Raw genomic sequence first — 20,043 nt, forward strand, 5'->3', positions numbered from 1 at the left:
TACATTGGTACGATCCTAACAGCTTGGGGGTGAAGGGGATGAAGGGGATGAAGGGGAAAAAGTCCACACTAGAGTAAGTACAGAGGATATCACAAATAACTAAAAGCATAATATAGGGTCAGCATTCACATTCTTCCCAGTTCTTTGATCTGAAGCACTTTCTATATTAGAAGGCAAACAAAACAAAATCCAGCATGCTTTCTGCTTCAGATGAGATGAGATTGAAGGTTAAGGGACAATTCAGAAGAAAGACTTTAGCTTACTCAGCAGAGAAGCTTGAATGTTCTCCACCAGGATGAGATTTTTCTAAACAAATGCAAGAAAAAGCCCCTATATTAATCTGTGTATGAAAATAACCCTTGGGAAAGCCCCTCCAATGAATGTTTCATAAATTAAGGATGTGCAGTATCAGGGACCCTAATGTGCTGTTGCTGGAATCATTGATCTTGGGGATGTGGCAGGATAGTCTGCTTCTGAGAGTCCCTTGCTGATTGATTCCTTGTTCTGCAAAGCGACACATTTAAACATGTAAGTTTATTTCAGTTGGTTAGTCCACAGTAAAAATATATGGCAGTTGTGAGGTAGAGGATTCAAAATGTATAACCGTTGATCATTGAAAGTTCATTCTTCCTTGAATAGGTAAGAAGTCTCTAGAAGGAAGCCATAAGAACCTTCTTTCCTTCCTCCTTCCTTTCCTTCTTCTCCTCACCTCCCTCTGATCAGCTGCTCTCAGTCCCAGGGACACTTCTTTTCTCCTTGGGGTCTTCCTTCCTTCCTTTTCAAGTTGTGAAGACCTTAGGCCCCAGGAGAGAGTGTGGGTGCTCTGCTGCTTTTGTTCTGGGCTGTTCAAGCCTTCTGAGCAGCAGAAATCCTCCCTGTTTGTATGGCCAGCCCAGGTCAGCAGGGCAAGGGCTCAGGCCCAAGATCCAGTTGGTGATGAGGAGTTTACATCATTTTAGATTTTGAAAATGCAACCAATATTTTTGTAATATATAGCACATTCACACAGGAAGTGCTGACTCTGCCAGGACAGCATTATGAAAAGGAAAATTTGTTACTTGGTTTGCTCACTTTGAAGAGCAGAATCTCATTACAATAGGTCTATCTGGTCCAGATTATCTATCTATTATCTATCTATCTATCTATCTATCTATCTAACATCTATCATCTTATCTATCTATCTATCTATCTATCTATCTATCTATCTATCTATCACCTAGCATCTTATCTATCTACTAGAGGCCTGATGCATGAAGATTTGTGCAAGAATGGGCCTTCCTTCCCCTGGCTGCCGGTACCGCCTTCGCTCTGGCCAGAGCCGCCTTTCCACCTTCCCATGCTACCCAGAGGCCTGGAACGGCTGGGGCGATATGGAAAGCCTGCATCATCGTCATGGTGATGATGCAAGTATCCCGCCCTGGCTGCTGGGCACCTGCGTATGCAAATCAACTCGCCATCTTTGCTGGGTTAATTTGCATACCCATTCTTGATTGGCTGGGGTGTCACGAAGGTATGGTCAATTTGCATCTTTCTCTTTTATTAGTATAGATTATCTATCTATCTATCTATCTATCTATCTATCTATCTATCTATCACAATACCTAAAGGGGACTTTAGAAGATAATAAAAATGATTTTGAATGACTAAACCCAGTGAACAATTGAGAGATGAGAAAACTGAAGTTCAAAGAAGGCAAGCGACTTTCCCAAGGTAACATATATAGTATCTGGTGGAAGCTGCACCCAATCCTAAACTCTTAGTCTTTAAATCCAACATTTGTTTTCTACCATATTGTGAGTCCTGAAATAGCTACTGAACTTTTCCCTCTTGCATCCCAATTAGGATACCATAAGTAATAATTATTAGGAAAAGTCTTCTAAGGTCAAGAGTACAGGACATGTGGGAGAGGGTGAGTTATGGAGCTGGAGTTGGAAAGAATTCAGTGGCGTGACCGAGCTGTTCATACTGTTGTCAGCTATAATTCAACATGAGCTCTTACAGGGAGAACTTCCTTAATTTACGAGAGGGAAAAGTTAAAGTTCTTTTCTCCTCAAGTACTGTGTCCATAAATGGTTAGATTATATAAGACCCTTTTCTTTGATATGTTTATAGTTAGTTTGTGCCAATATGCAAGGTTGAAGTACTTCTTCCAGAAAATAAAATTAAATATGTTATGGTAAACTACTGTTTGGAAGTAAACTCAGTGGTGAATGAGCACTTGCCAGCCACGAGGGGACCATGTAGAGCAGCAAAGAGGTGACTGAGCATCTGACTTTGGAAGAACTGGAAGAATGCACGCACCTTACAGGAAGTGTGACATTGGGTTACAAACCACAATCGACGTCTGTCCCTAAGCGAACATAAGATTCTGACAATTGAGAGAATTTCACTAATCAGTGGTTTGGCTTTCAATTATTATTATTTTTTATAGTCGTTTGGCAGAATAAATACATGGTTACACAGTGTTTGAAGTTTATTTACTTTACTGAATGACAAAAAAAAAAAAAAATCAATCCACAGTGTCGATTTTTTTCTTAAAGCTGCAGACTTCAGAAGGACAATCCCCAACTCGCTTATTTATAGTGAAGAAGGCACAGGTAGCCAACTTTTCCACCTGGTGAAACTGTATTATTGTCTTAGTCAGTGATGTCCTTCCCTTCCCCATATTTAAATTGCTATGTAACATATCATTTAGCACTTACTATAAAGAAATAAAGTCATCTGTCTGGGAGTATTGTGAAACCCTTTGAAATCACTGGTTCCACTCAGGTGGTTACAAAACCACACTTGAGAATCATCTTAATAAAGTGTAGATCAGGCCTAACGGCCTGCAGTTTTTCACACTCACCCTCTTTATAAAGCTTTTGGACAAATTGAATCTTATCCTTGTTGTCTCCAAAAACACTTCTTTTGAAAAGAGAGTTGCTCTCCATAATGCAAGTCACTACTGCCTCAGCCCCAGGCAGCATTTTTTCTGACTTGGTTGTATGGGACCTCCAATGTTCCTGCAACTATGTTTGGTCATCTCATAGAGGCGCCCCTAAGTCCTCTCAAACAAATGATCTCAGCAGCCATCTGACCCACCCCTTTCCCTCTCAATCCATTCAAATCTAAGAGGTCACTTGAAGACTGCATTCCAGCAGGTTGGGGCTGAGAGGACTTGCTTCTGAACACATCCAATATGTCCCCTAGAGAGTCCCAGAGAGACTTGGGGAGCCTTTAGGGTTGGGGCCAGTGGAGTAACACACTATCTGTGTACCTGCTGATGTAACAGGCTATCTGTCACTCATTTCGTATGTTGTTCAAGACCCTGGGAAGATAAATCAGAAAAGAACACTAACACCACCACCAAAACAAGCTGACAAACAAAACAACTTTGAAACATGTTTTGTGTTCTCCAGGAGCATACAATCCCAATGGGGAGACTTACACACACACACACACACACACACACACACACACACACACACACACACACACATCATCATCATCATCATCATCATCATCACCAGAGAAACAGGAAGGTGCGTGTGAACTACGGTGCTAGAGTCTTCTTGCCACTGTGCCCTGCAGGGTCACATTAGGAAAGACTCCATGGAAAAGGTGCAACTTTCAGACTGGTGCAGCCTCGATGAAAAAAGTATGGCGTTTCCTCAGAAGATAAAGAATGGAACTGCCTTATGACCCAGAGATTCCACTTCCGGGTATGTAACCCGAAGAAACCCAAAACGCTAATTGGAAAGACTGTATGCACCCCTAAGTTCATTGCACTGTGGGGGTATAAGAAATGTCATACACACCCTTGTCTGCGGGGGTTTACACTACATCAGGAGTCCGCTAACTATGACCCACAGCCAGATCCAGCTCAGCACCTATTTCTGTAAAGTTTAATTGGAATCCAGCCACACTCACCTGTTTTCTCATTGTCTATGACTGCCTTCATATTTCTGGAGTTGAGTAGTTGAACAAAAGCTGTACCATCCACATAGCTTAATTATTTACTATCGGGCCCTTCACAGAAAATCTGGCTGACTCCTGTATCACATGGTGGTAAGAGACAATATTACAAACACTGCCATTTTTCATATTGCAATGCAACACCTCTCCTTTTTCTGCCTTATTTTCCCTTATCGATCATCACTACTCTTTTTTCTCCTCTACTTATCTGGATTTTCAGTCTCTCCTTTCCTCCACTTTTTTTTTTGCTTATTCCTGGTCTTTTTTTTATTTTTTATATTTTGAGTTTATATTTTATTTTTTTCAATTACAGTTTATATTCAATATTAACTTGTATTAGTTTCAGGTGCATAGCATAGTGGGTAGGCAATCGTGTACTTTACTAAACTGATCCTCCGATATTCTAGTGCCCATCTGACACCATACATAGTTGTTAAAACATTACTGACTCTATTCCCTATGCCGTACTTTACATCCCTGTGACTACTTTGTAACTACCAATTTGCGTTTCTTAATTTCTTCACCTTTTTCACACAGTTCCCCAACAGCCAGATCCTGCCCTCCCCTCTGGCAACCATCAGATTGTTCTCTGGGTCTATGAGTCTGTTCCCTAGCCTGTTCTTCCATGTCTTCATTTCTTTCTACTCTTCTCTGTTCATTTCCATCCCTTTCTTCACCTGCTTCTGCTCCTTGTCCATCCTTGTCTTCTTCCACTTCTTTCCTTTCTTCTCCTCATCTGTGCCTCCTTCCTAGAACCGGTCAACTCCTTTGACTTAGGATGGGTGGGCTGCCTCCTCTTCTCACCATTCAGGACAGCCTTTTCTTGCCCCAACACAATCTTGTCTTGATTTCCCTCTTTAGATCCCTTCAGCCCACAGGGCAGGGTGGATATTTAACTGGTAAGGAAAGGGAGCAGGAAAGAATCAGTGCACATTGAGTTCGGTTGGCTGCTGTCCTGATGGGTCAGCATCACATGTTTTGAAAATTACTTCCACCGTGAGATCACCTGCCAGACAACTCAGAGTTTAGAAATGTAGCCAAGATACCTTTCTCCTGGAGACCTCATTAGTCCCTGTTTGTGGGTACGGCCACTGAAATTTTAACGAGGCTCTTACTGTGTGTGTGTGTGTGTGTGTGTGTGTGTGTGTGTGCTTTCATAGCATTGTGAGTCAGTGTCTAGAATTCAGAAATTAAGTCCATTCAAAATGTGCTGGGTGGTGCCATTCTTCCCACAAAGTAATATGTTTTGAATCTAAGACACTTGTGGTCAAGTGTTTCTGAGAAGCATGTACCAGTAGTTGTTAAGGACTTCCTTATGCAATGGTGTAGGAGAGAAAAAGTAAAAACTGAAAGTAGTTTGGAGTCATTTTAAAGTAATTATCAAAGATATACCGAATACTGTCACAGCACTCATCATGGATGCCAGAGTGACCAGAGGTCTCACATTGCAGAGCCACCAACCACCAAGACAGCCCACAACTGAAGTGAGGGGAAAAGGCCTACACGTGGCAGCCTTAGACTATGCCTAGCTTTAGAGAATGCAGCCTAAAATATACTGAGCGGCCAGATTATTATGACCACCCCATCAGTACTTCATTGACACTTCCAAAAATACTGAATATTGAAAACTTCCTAAGCAAATACTCTCAAGGTATTATTCTTATTATTATTTGCATAACTAATTCACTTCATTGTACTGATGGGGTAGTCATAATAATCTGGCCACTCAGTGTTTATTTATTTATTTATTTATTTATTTATTTATTTATTTATTTATTTATTTAAATTTTTGGTTTTTAATGAGAAATCTGTAATTCTTTTTTTAAAAAATATATTTTATTGATTTTTTAGAGAGAGAAAGGGAGAGGGATAGAGAGTCAGAAACATCGATGAGAGAAAAACATCGATCAGCGGCCTCCTGCATACTCCCCACTGGGGATGTGCCCGCAACCAAGGTACATGCCCTTGACCGGAATCGAAACCTGGGACCCTTGAGTTCCCAGGCTGACGCTCTATCCACGGAGCCAAACCGGCCAGGGCAGTCAGTGTATATTTAAGGGCAAAGAGTTGGTTGAATTTGTCTTGAATTTGAATCTATTCACTCTAATTACTTTTCTTTCCCTTTTAAACATTTTTGTTAAACGCCCGCTCCCCTTTCTCAACACTATGATGAGTATGGCAATTCTTATTTCTACATAATATATATTTTTAAGCCCTTGGACAAACCACTTAATCATTGTATGTAACATAAAAGCCATAAACGTGGTATGGAAAAGGAGTGAAAAGGATTTAACGGAACAATGTATCTAATAGACATTTGGGGTTTCCCCTACAGCTTCTCTTATTTTCTTCCTATTGTCCCTCATTTCATTTGGAGATCAATTTGGCTCTATGGAACCTGATCCCAGGGTAAAGCATATGACTCAGATTGGCATATTTGACTCCCTTTTCATTGTGGTTGGTTCTGAGTAGACATGTGACTAAGCAGATGCAATTAGAGGGAACCTCAAGACCTTTGCTTGGAATTCCAGAACGCATACCTTTTCTCGTTCATGCTGAATGTGAATTAGTCAGCATACAGCCCAGGGAGCTGTCTACACCCATCTCGGAACCACCAGGGGTATTAAGCAGGGACTAGACTAAAAGGAACTGGGTACTTAGTGGCATTGCTGAGGTGCTGGACCCAATCTCACCTGAAGCTTCTGGGCTTCACAATTATATGAATCAATAAATTCTTTTACAAGTAAGATCAGGTTGGGTTTTCTATCCCTTGCAACCAAGAGATTTCTAGCTTTTGGGTAGGACAGAAAGAACCAAGAGTCTAATGACTGGGTACTGGTGTCTGCTTCATGCTAACTAACTGTGGGACTTCATAGTCCCCTAAGATCTCCTCTCTGGGCCTCAGTTTTGTATCTGAAATACATAGAGGAAGCAAAAATTTGGGCTTCATGTCTTCTTTGAGATCAATGCCAGCTTTAAGGTTCTGTGAGTTAAACTCTCTTCTTGATTCATTGCAAACTGGCTCCTCCTCCTGGTGTTTTATTTCTGTCAATGGCCATATCACACTCCAGCTGTCTGGATAGAAACCTTGATGCTGTCCCTGTCTCCCATTGACCTCTCTTCTATGTCCCCTATATCTGTTCAGTTATCAGGGCTTGTCAAATCTTCTAAGTGTTTCTCCATTCTTCCCTTTCTCCTGATTCTTACCAAAATTACTCAGATCCAGGACTTGATCTTCTCCCTATATCTCCCCACAGTGCCTACTCCCTTAAATCCGACGTCCTCGCTCTTACCGGATTCGTATCTCCAAATAAACTTGCAAAACTTTACTGGGTGTCCCCTTGATGTAAAATGAAATCTACATTGCTCAGCATGGCATTCTGTGTGGTCCATTCACTGCAGCCACCCTTGTTCTTTGACTTGGATTACCTACTGGTTCAACTGAAACACAGGAATAGGATGCCTGTCTTTAATTTTATTTATTATTAACTTTCAGGTGTAATTATGGTATTGTGGTTATTTGTTTTTCTTCCAGTTGTATTTTGTATTGGTTTCAAGTGGTTAGACCAGTGGTCGGCAAACTTATTAGTCAACAGAGCCAAATATCAACAGTACAATGATTGAAATTTCTTTTGAGAGCAAAATTTTTAAAACTTAAGCTATGTAGGTAGGTACATTGTTATTAACTTAATTAGGGTACTCCCAAGGCTTAGGAAGAGCCACACTCAAGGGGCCAAAGAGCCGCATGTGGCTCGAGAGCCACAGTTTGCCGACCACGGGGTTAGATAATCATATACTTTTCAACGTGTTCCCCCCCCTGATATTCCAGTACCCACCTGGCACCATCCATAGTTATTACAATATTATTGACCACATTCCTTATGCTGTACTTTATATCCCCTTGACTATTTTGTAACTACCAATTTGTACTTCTTAATCCCTTCACCTCTTTCATCTAATCCCCCAATTCCCCTCCCCTCTGGCAACCACCGGTTCACTCTATGTGACAGAATGACTATCTTTTTGAGGGTGAGCACTTTATGCATGAACTGTGTCAACAGTCCCTTCCAAGGATTTTTGGGGAAGTGTGGAAGCCTGGGAGTAACTTGGAGCTGGACTCAAGTTGTAGGGCATGCACACTGGTGAATGCCAGGATGAGCAGCCTCAGCGCTAACACCCCAGGGCCCGGGAGCTCGGAAGCCTTTATAACCCCCCTGGGAACACCGTGTCCTGGGAAAATGGGTATCCCTTTCAGATGACCAGCATACCTATTTAAAGCAACATGTATCTTGCGTGTGGTCAGCTCTGAAATGATGGCTGTTTTAAACATGTGTGGCTTTAACATAATCCAACCAAGTACTGGTTAATGTCTACTCTTTAAAACATATATTAATAAATTAAGTCTATATTGTTATTAGGACACTCTGTAATAGGAAGACATGGGAAAGGTGTTGATTTATTGTAACCTAGGAATTAGTGCTGGATCAAGAGGAGAGAGTCTGTATTTGGTTTTCTAAAAAATAACAAATCCTGGCCCAGGAAGGTCTGTTAGCGAATGGGCTGAGCCGGCCTTGTTTTCTTCCTCCTGGTCCCCGTGACAGGCTGCTCCTCCCTGCAAGACCTTGCCAAGCCCTGAGGCATGTTGAGTCAAAACAGTTTGAATATGAGCTCATCACATGAGGCTTTAAACAACAGCCCGACGTGTAAATGTACTGTGGGCTCTTTCGGTCAATGTTTCAGGTCAAATTTCCTGAAGCTGGGAACACTACATGTAGTTTGTACAGTATCTCAGCATTCCCTCTCTGGACTGAAGTGGGGCAGCTGGCTTCCTGCTGCAGACTAAACAAATGAATAAAGATTCCTCAGAAGGAGCCAGGAGCTGGTGTATCTATAGTTTTAGGTATTGTCTATTTAACTGACTGACTTGTGGGTGTACTTATATATTACTAGAGGCCTGATGCACGGAATCGTGCACCGGTGGGGTCCCTTGGCCTGGCCTGTGGGGATCAGGCCAAAACCCGCTCGCCAACATCCCCTGAGGGGTCCTGGATTGTGAGAGGGCACAGGCCAAGCCAAGGGATCCCACCAGTGCACGATTGGGGGCGGGAAGGGATCGTGGGAGGGCTCCAGAGCATGTCAAGCCCGTCTTGCCCAGTACCGATGGGCTGGACCCCAGCAGCAAGCTAACCTACCTGTCGGGGCGTCTGCCCCCTGGTGGTCAGTGCACATCATAGTGACTGGTTGAACGAGCGAACGGTCGGACACTTAGCATATTAGGCTTTATTGTAGAGGATATGCAGTGGCCCATTTGATATGGTGGGGTGCTCTCTGTGTCCCCACCTGTTGCTTGTGGAAGCAGGCTTCTTGTGATGTCACGAGAAATGGAATTTTCTGAGACTCACATGGGAGAATGGGCAGTCCTCAAGACTAAAGAAATAATTTATGACCCTTATCTCACCTCTGACCAATCAGCTCCCAGCAAGACCCTGAGTCTCTAACCCATAGTGTCTTGTGATTTTGCCCTATATAATCTATAACCTCTACGCCATCAAGGAGTTTCTGCTTTATAGCATTAGCTTCCCACCATTCATATTAAAATAGCCTATGTCCACTGCAGTTCTCTGGTGTTTGGTTTCTGGCTCTGCTAGTGCCGGGTAACTGAACTCTTTCTGTTCTATAACGTATCCTCTCAACCACTGGTTTCAGATGAGTGTAGTGTAGGGTAGCCTTTGGGTCAGAGGCTATTTCAGAAAGGGATAATAAAAAATGAACCCTCTGTGTACACAGAGTAAGAATGAGTCAGAGCAGTAGACCAAAATTTGAACTATGAGAAGGAAAAATTGGGGATGTAGGGAGAAAATAGAGTTCTGAATTTTAAACTTAGACTGACTTCTTAAGAGCTGGCAAAAAAAAAAAATTGAAGCTGGAATAGACAATATAAAGAAATTCATAAGTGGCTGCTATTTCAGCTAAATTGAAGAAAAAGCATTTAACTTCAAATGACAATAATGTTCAGAGATGAACATGGGGCTCATTCAGGATGTGGAGGAAATTATGAGCAGGGAAATTCATGCGAAGAGAGACTAGATGGTATTTGAAAAAGAAGTGGGACTTGAAGGTTCACACACACAGATAAAAGACTCAACAACATTTAATGATTTCCTTTTTCCTGTGCTCTGCTTTAGAATTCACCCCAAAGCCATTTGCTTTTGTGCTAATTCAGATTTTGTTTCTCTTCTTAATACCTCTTACTGTCTGTTTCTGATTCCCAGAGTTTGGGCAGAATGAGGGAGAGGAAGTGAAATTCAAATCACTGTATTTTTACCCTTTTTTGGCCTTTTGGCTAAGAGATGTGAGAGGTGAAGAGGTGCTTGTGGCTACAGTGTGGTTTGTAGAATGTGTGGGTATTGTTTGTCTATTTTTGTTTTTAGCTACCGTACTCATATTACCCCAATTTACCACATTGTGTCCTGTTTGGGCAGGACAGAGAAAGACTCAACAAACATTCGTTGAATGGTGTGACTGCTTTAAATATTCCTAAGCAGAGTCTCAGCATCTTTCCAAAGCAAAATCCAGGCAGAAGTCTGCTTAATCCCCTCCTCAGTAATATGCCAATCTTCGGTTGAGTGTAGCACCCCACCACCCAGATGGTCTAAAGTTTGTACCAACAAAAGATTTTGTATCACCAGTTTATGTCCTTACATATACGTATTAGTTATAACAATGCATCCTTTTCATAATTTTCAGTATCTCAGGTCAATCAGTAACCTGGTCTGCCCTTTAATCATTTAAGTCTGAGGCTTTACTATGATTTATAAAACTGTACAACAGGAAGAGGTATATTCATCTAACACTGGCTGTTTCTTTCTCCTTGTTTAATCTAGACAGGAGAAGAAAAAATAATTGACTGCTGATGTTCATTCGGCCTGGGACACAATAAAGCATTAAGTTCCATTTTGATCCATTCACCCTTCATCTCCCCCTTCTCTCTTCCCATTTTTATCTTCTTCATACATTCTCACCTGGTGTTTCCCGACCCTAAGTGCTAAAAGAACCCTAATTCCTTTCTAAGGTCCCCTTTCCCCCCTGCAAGAAAGAAAAGACAGTTCCTGTATCTAGTTCTTCTTTTAGATGTCCAAATTGACTTGATTTATAGCTGAAATAAAAATTGGCCAGCTGAGGTGGTTTTAATAAATGATAATTCTTATTTTGACCATCAAATCAGCACAATGTGTTACCATTGTAATTAGCTAGATAGTAATAATAGGGAGGAACAGAGGAAAGGCCAGACGTTATAAGCATAGTCATTTGGGCAGCTTCACCAGGAAGCTGCAACTTTGCACTCCCCAGGAAGCTACCTGTCCATTTCCTACAGATCACGGGGGGAAGGGACTGGACAAAGGGGAAGATGGGCACATGCATAGTGCAGTTGGGGTGACATAGGGCAAATACTTTTCTGTCAGTCTAGCCTGGGGAAACATGGGTTGACTAGAGAGGGTGGAGCCACTGCAAGCACGTGGAATCTTAGCTTAGAATCTGCAGACAAAGGAATTCTCTCTCTCTTGTTCCTTTTGCTTCGCTCCTGCTTCCTTGCACTTGCTCATGTTCCCTCCATAGCCATGTGGCCCTAGAAGTTGCGTGGCTCAAGGCCATGCGGACCCCACATGCAATGGACGACAGCGGGGAACACAAGCGAGGAGGGCCTGATGCTGGACTGGATGGTGCAAATATGGAATATAAACTCTGGGGAATGGCTCTAGCTCTGCCGAAGACACGGCTGGGCTTCTTCCATGGCAGGATGGAGGGTGGGGGGACCTTGGAAACTCAGGGATTTAATTCCCTCCATCTGGTTTCATGGAAAAGTAGCCAGGGGGTCGTTCCACCGTAGAACTCAGGACCTGAAACATAACTTAGGTCAAGATGTTATCTTTTGCTTAGCAGAAACCCTTACCTTGTCACCCTCAGTCAAGGCCTAGCCATTGTTTCTGGCTGCCTTCGGGGTTACTAACGAGTAGGAAAAGAGCTAAGGCTTCCAGGCCATGCTGTAAAGAAACTGAATGGAGTGCTGGGGCCATCCCGTATATTAACGTCACACATTAAATCAGGCCCCTCGGTTTCAGGTAGAGGGCAAAGAGGGCTATGTTTCGGGCGAGGACAAGAAATCTTGACTCATCCATAGCCAACAATGTACTAAACCCAAATTCAAAGAATATGGCTGGCATGAACAGTTTTCAGTGTAAAAGGGATAGTGGCTAGAGCAAGTCATGGAGGTGAAGTCTCCCCACCACACCTCCCTCCTGCTCCTCAGTGCTACCCTCCTCCACGTTCCAGGGTCTCCGAGGGTTCTGAGAGGTAAAACTGTCATTTCTGTTGTTGAGAATGCAACACAGACAGCGATCCCCTTGTCACCTTTGGTATCGGGATCAAGGATATTGCTCCATGGGCTCCTGCTTTCCTAGGACTACCTCTCTGGAATGGGGAGTCTATGGTGGTGCCAGTGGGTGATGGGGTGCTGGGGCCCCTATCTCTAACAGCTTTTCTTAAAAACCTTCACAAGCATGTGGTTATAATGATCATATGAACAAATTCATCAAATAATTGGGAAAGCATGTATTTAAAACACATCTCGCCTTAATTTGTAGAAGGCGCTAAGGAAGTGCTGTACTTTGCCACTGGAAAATGGATTGTTTTTAAAGTGAAAACGTCCTAGATTTTGATTCTATCAAGTCCATTGAAGAACCCTCCTGGGGGGATTAGTAGTTGATGGTATTGGCTGGCGAGTGAACCAGCGAGCAATCACCATAAACTCAGTTTCATTCAACTCTCCTAGCAGCTGGGTTCCTCCGGTATCCCAGCCTCCATTGCCTTCCCAAGCCCCTCTTACTTACAGTTCTAGAGCTTCTGCTGGCTGTGGGTGAGGAGCACCACGCAGGGATCGGGACAATGGGACACATGGGGAAGAGAAGGGCTCTGTGATCGGCAGAACTTGATAACTCAGGAGTCAGCTTTCATTTCTACTCCTGCTGTTGCTACTGACTGACATTTATTTGATATTTCCCATGTGCCAGGAACTTCATATACTTTATCTGTAGTCCTGCCAACAACTTGGAATGGGAGAAATTTTTCTCTCTGTGTTTTTTTTTTTTTTTATGTTAAACCCCTGGGTCAGACAAGTTAAAACACATTTAACGTCACAATGCTAATAAGGAGCAGAGATCCCAGGAAGATGGCTGACCATAAACCTGACCTCTTTTCTCTACACCCATGTCCCTCCAAGGAACATGACTGACCTGCAGGGTATAGAACCCCCCAAAATTGTGGGATGGCTTGTGACATCTTTTAGCCTGATTTTATGCACAATTCCATCTGATTTTTCAGACATAACCTCTCATTTCCCTTTGCAGGCACAAAAGGCCATCCGTGCAGCCCAAAACAACAATGTAAGCTCTTATCCAATTTCCTGTTCGTCTATCTTTGACAGTAATTATGGCTCATCTCTCTAGATTTTTCATTGATATCTGTTTTTCTCCAGGTGCATTGGGGGCCCATGTCCAAGTTAAATATCATTTATTTCCGGAGCCTTATTTTTAAGTTCCCTTTGTCTTTTACTCTCTACGGGGTTTATGTTATATTTCAATTAGTTTCTTATAAATCTGTGCTGCAAGTTATTAATTGTACACTCATGTAACTAGACAATAAGCTCAAGACATTAAATTCTCCCTGATATTTAATCTTGGACTTTTCAAGATTAGACCCAGACCATAGGTAATGCTTGGAATCAACCACTGAACACCACATCTGGCCTTCCCCTTAAACCTCAAATTCACCCCCCTCATCTTCACCAGCCCCCCAGGCCACTAGGCAGGGCACAATTGTCTATAACTCATAAATAAAAGTCAAGGCCAGCAAAATTGTAAGTCTTGTCCAGGCTCATGCAATGATATAACCATGAGCAGATCAAAAAGCTTTTGTGTCAAGACTATAAAAGATCAAAACCATTCATGCTTGACCTGCATGTTATAGAAAAATGATGGACTATTATTTATTAAATTGCACTTTATTTGTTGGCATAAAAGAACAGCTTTCAGGGTTTTCTTTTAAGTGAGTTATGCTCACCTTGGAGTAGCTCTGGTAAAATGCTGACATCAGTGAAGCATGTTTTCAACTTCTGGGCCTTCTAGTTTTAATTCCTCATTTCTCTGGTGGGTTTACCCTCCCATTTCCAACTTCTTCTAGGTCCCAACTTTGAAGCTCTGGGCCCTTGATATTCCTTGGGTCACATCCTGACTGTGAGGGTCTTTTTCCCCTCAAGGCAGAGGTCCAGCTTTAGGTGGATCCTCAGTTCAGGACATCTAGGCTCGAAGTGCCTTTTACAGAGAACAAAGCTTTCCAGTCCTACCTCTTAGCTTAGATGCAGTATGGGAAAGTAGAGCAGTGACTATAGACAATTCTTTCAGAAAGTGGTGCTATAAAAGAGCTAAGAATTGTGTCTAGAGAGGCATATGATGTCAAAGGAATTTTTTTAAGGAGGTACTAGGGCATGTCTGAGCACTGGTGGTGGTGATCCAGGAAGGAGGGAGAAATCGATCATGTAGGGAAAGAGGGCTTAATTGCAGGAGGAAAGTCTTTGGGAAAGATGGAATAATATCCAGAGCAGAAGTGGAGAGATTGACCTTTTGTGAAGTGGGCATGCACACAGAGTCCTTGGCACACATACCTGGTACACATAGTAAGTGCTTAGTGAATAATTGCCGCTATTATTACAAGAGTCTGGCTCCTTGAATAACCAAGGGCAACAGTTGGCCAGTCCAACTCAAGGCTCAAAAGTCAAGCTGGGAATGATTGCATCAGCAATTGATATGGCCTGGCCAACGAGGAAGATAAAAAGACAGAGTGGTCCATTCTCTCCTACAGCCCCACTCAGCCAGGGTAGACGCCTACACGAGGGAGGTTAACATGTGCTTGAAAAAAGAAAGATCCTAGTAATTGATGAATAATTGACATGGCTGTCTTATAATTGAGTCTGTTATTTTCTTTTTCACTGGATTGTGCTTGCCTGTTAACAATGTTCTTTAGAGTTCCTGAGAGCAGCAGCCAGGGCAGTGGGCTGCTGTGGAGAAAACCGCAACCTCCAACCTCTGCTCTTGTGCAGTCGCGATGCAAACCAACCACTCCAACTGCTGAGGCTCAGACCCAGAAGTGGTCATCTCACTGGCTCCCGCAGAGAAAGCTCCTAACCAACTGCGTAGCAACCTAAGAGCCAAAGCGATCGTTGTTATTCTAGGAAGTACTGTCTTCAGGCCAGGAACTCAGAGCTTTATCTACACGGAATGTTATTTTTAATCATTTGGCCTCACTGTTGAAACATAATAAGTGGATGTTCCTTGCCAAGTAGCGGATGAAGAAAGTGTCCATGTCCTCAAAAGCATCGTTAAAAAGAATTTTTACAGAAGAACACAACTCTTTCTCACTCAATAAAAATTTAAAATTAAAGTGTATCAGACAGGGTTCTTAGCTGGACACATGATTTAGCAGAAAAATAATTTATTAAAAGAATTGTGGAAATTACCCTGATGCCCATTGACATAGACTGGATAAATAAGTTGTGATATAGTGGTGCAATGAAATACACAACAATGTAAAAGAACAAATCATATTACAATATGAATGGATTTCACAGACATAATATTGAGTAAAGGAAGCCAGACATTATGTATGGAGTATGTACTGTATATTTCCATTTACATAAAATTCAGAAACAGGCAAAACAAACCTACGGTGTTAACATCAGGATGGTCGTTAATTTTTGGTGGTGAAAGGGGGCACGCGGAGTGATTCAGGGCGCTGGTTATATAGTGTGCTCTCTCTGAAAAATGCACTGAGCTGTAAGCTTTTGATAGGTACTCTTTTTTCTATATATGTCTTCATGGAAGTCACATAGAAAGAAATTAACAGAAGGGCTATTGATCGGTCAAAGTATCACCAGTAATGCTGGAGACACAGTTTTCAGGCTATAGGTCTGAGCACACTTCCTAAATCTGGCACAGAACTTGAACGAGCAAATTGTCATTGAGCCCTAGATGCTGTTTGCTCTGCGGACCCTTCCCTGAGAACTAGCACCTGACATTCAGTTACATATGCATTTGCTTATTGTCTGTCTCCCCAACAAGAATGTGAGCCGAGTGCTGGCACCTGGTAGGTACGCAGCACATTTTTATTGAATGCAGTTGCCTTCTTCGTAACTGAGCGGAACTCCCTTCTCACGGATGCATTGTTTCTCTGCAGCTATATTAACCTCATCCATCAGGGCCCAGTCAAGTCTTGCTGTCCCAGGAACACATTTGCTCTTCGAAGCGATTTCCCAGATTTCTTCTCTGATTCATCAGCATTAAAAATGTAAGTCTTGTCAGGCAATCTTATTTCCCGTAGTTCTCAGTCCCTAGCGGGGGAGTTGTCCCATTGTGACCCCTTCACACTCACAACAGAGACATGTAATAGCCTCCCGAACATGCAATTGGGAACAAAAATTGCTGAGGCGAGTTGAGAGGAAGATGGTGAACTGAGAGATGAGAATCAGTCCGTCAACGGGAGACTGATGAGGTGATTTCCTTGACCTAGACGAGATTGCACAAATCCTGCTGTGTTTATTGTTTTACTTTAACCCCCATTGACCCCAAGTCATTTATTTGTGGGGCCTGTGGGGAAATTCATCAGTGGAATCTTGCCCTTCCACTGCCCTTTCTCTTGTTTAGGATGTTTCAGGAAAGATCTGACTGGCTGCTCTGATGGAGAGTCTCGGGGGTGCAGTGCATATCCTACTAGCTTTAAGCCTCATCTCCCTCCCAGCCCCCCACCCCGCTCAAACAAGGCATGTGTGCTCCCTGACCTATGTTAGCCCCTCAAAGCCTGCTCTGGCAGCTATGCGCAATGGTTCCCTGGGAGACTCACACAGGACTTTAGGTCCAAAGATGGACACCCTTTTCTTATCTTGGTGGAGAGAGAGTGGATTGCCCTCATCATTTCATTTAGAATCCTCCCACTTCCATCAACACTGCCTCTATCCTTCCCAACAATGGGAGGTCAGAGAATGATTCCACAGGCCCATTTTGTAAAATTTGGTCCTGCATTTCTCCATTTCATTCCTGAATGGGGGTAGATAGCTTGGGAAGGGATGGCTGACAAAACTCAAAAAGTATCTCTATTATCTGTTGAGAGAGCAGAAAAAACGAACAAGCAGACACCTGTGATTATTTCGTTCCTCCACTCTCCTCTGCCTATTCACCTCTCTACTGCTTGCGTATGATGTCTTGATTTCTCTTCCTAGCTCTGTCTTCTCCCTTTGGCAGCCAAACTATATTTCCAACCACCAGATAGATATTTTACTGGAACTTACTAATGGCATCTCAAACTCAACATAGCTAAAAGCAAACCAATCATCTTTTATCCCATACCAGATTTTTCTTGTGGTTTCTTTATTTAGGTTAGTGACAGTATCATTTTCCCTTCACCCAGGCTCCCAATCAAGGACTTCCATAGGCAACTTATTACTAAGTCTTTCCAACTTGATGCCGCTTTCCTTTTCTTAAAATATATTTTTATTGATTTTAGAGAGGAAGGGAGAGGGAGAGAGAAATAAAAACATCAACAATGAGAATCATTGTATATAAAGTGGCAGCAGTAAAGCACTTGATAACAACAGTGATTATTACTATCTGTCCTCTCATTACTACAATACCACTGATAGATTTTACCTTCAACAGGGCAGCTCTGATCATGTTTTTAAAATGCTCAGTGCCCCACCCAGTATCTACTAACACCAAATATTTTCATCCTGGCCTTTCAGATTTTCCATGAAGTGCTTGTCCAATCTTTTGTACCTTTTCCTTCCTTCCATTTACCCTGTGTTCCAGTCAAATGAAGCTCCTCCTCCTCCCCACACCTGCTCTCTGTTACAGCCTGTGTGAGGTTGCTAATGATTGATCTTCTGTTTGATTTACCTTCCCTGTCCTTTACGGTCAAATGCAAATAGTTTCTTTCTGAAACTCAGTGTCCTCATCTCTCCTTTAAAAGTCTTAGGGCATAATCACGTCTTTCTTCAGGATGGTTCACTTTCTTCCTGGTCCTATCGCTGCCCATGTGTTCATCTTACCTCTCCAGCCAGAGGAACCTCGGTTTCACCAACCTCACGTCTCCACATGTCAGGATGAAAACTGGAATTTTTGAACATTCATTTCCCACTTCTCCAAACAAGATGCAACAAAACCAATTTGAGCAAATTCTCCACTAAGTCATTTGGCCAGATCAATGTTGGATAGACAAGGTCTTGCTCAAATAAGAGCCAAAAGCTGGAAAGTTATTGTGACTCTGAGAAATGGAAAAGATCTGCTTGTTCTAGCTCAAGGAATGGTCCGCTCACCCAGCCTGATTTCCTGGGCTCTCTGTTTTGGAGATAAGCAACACAAGATAGCACACTGGCCTTAGTTCGTACAAGATGGGGTAGGTCAATTCCAACTTCTTGAATGTTTTTCAAATGGTACTTGTGCTCTTAACATCAATTGGATATAAATTTCAGTTCTCTTTAAACCCTTTGAGGATGCTATAAAAGTCCCCTCCTTCCCCTCCCCCTCCCCCTAGTGACTGCTTCTTTCAGAATCCATGCTAGTTTCTTAAGAATTCCACTTGTGAGTAGCAATACTTTTTTCCAAACATTGGCCACAGACCGGAGGGTGTGGGAGGAAAACCAAGTCCTGCCAGAAAATGATGAGGTTAAACTTCTTTTTGATAAATTGTAGTACAATTTCCCTTCTCCTCAGAGGCCTAACCTCATCCCTTTCTTGTTTTTTACTCAGTTAGAGTATTTTTTAAAATATCTCTCATTAAAACATTTAAATAAAGAAATCAATAGGATATCACTAGCTTTAAAAGTAGTGAGGAAATATTTTATGGATGAGACTAGGCTCTTCAGGCTTAAAAGAATTATAAAGGTTTAAAATGTTTGTGTGCAGCATCCTGCTTTTACAACGGGAGGTCAGAGAATGATTCCACAGGACCACTTTGTAAAATGTGGTCCTACCTTTCTCCATTTCATTCCTGAATGGGTGTAGAGAGCTTCCTCTGAAATACACCACACACAGCACTGTTGACTCAGGGTTCCACCAATGACACTCATATATGCCAGGCTTGCTTGATGGACTTATCTGTCTAAAAAAAAAAATCACTTCTATTATTGTTTTCAAATATCTTTCTCTGATTTATTTTTGTCTTTGCTCATGATATTCTGAGTATATTTGTATTAGTTTTTCTTATTTTAATAAAAATTACATTAGAAAAATTTTTAGTCATACACAAAAGTAGAGATAATAATATAATGAAGTTCAAATATCAATCATTCAAATGCTAGAATTGTCAGTGTCTTGCCACTTCTGCTTCATCTATACATTTTTCCTTCCTTCTCTCTCTTTTGGCTGAAGTGTGCTAAAGCAAATCCAAGAATCACACCATTTCATCCTTATGTATTTAAGTGTGAATTGCTAAAACCATGGGTGTTTTCATACATAATTACCATACCATTATTACACCTATCAAAAATATCAAAGTTTGTTGGTATCATCTAGTACACAGTAAAATTCAGATTTTCTCATTGTCTTTAAACTGTTGCCTTACAGCTGGTTTGCTCGAACTAGGTTCAAATAAGGTGCACACATTATATTAATGGCTTGTTTGGAGCTGGAGCAAAGTTTTAGGATTTGGTAAGGGAGTGCCTCTGAAACAGGTGAAGGCCAGGAGAATGTTTTGAGCTGGAGGAAAAGGCTTTAAAAAGTATAACCTGAATAATGTATGTTCAAGAGGCACAAGTAAAGATCAGAACTATTTAGCTGATGGATAGTAATTCTTTAAGCGTAACTTTCTGCATAGACTGAATTTTGTTCTGGTTGTGAGCATGACTTCCAGGAGAACTATTTGTCCTCTTCCAACCCTTCTTATGCCAGTAACTATCTGGTCCAGGGCAGAAAAGAAATTTAGTGACTTCCAGAGTAGGCATTGCCACAGCTTTTGCTGCCAATCCATTACGAAATTAGCTGTCCC

The sequence above is a fragment of the Myotis myotis genome, unplaced genomic scaffold (assembly GCF_014108235.1).
Source record: "Myotis myotis isolate mMyoMyo1 unplaced genomic scaffold, mMyoMyo1.p scaffold_m19_p_14, whole genome shotgun sequence".
NCBI classification, from domain to species: domain Eukaryota; kingdom Metazoa; phylum Chordata; class Mammalia; order Chiroptera; family Vespertilionidae; genus Myotis; species Myotis myotis.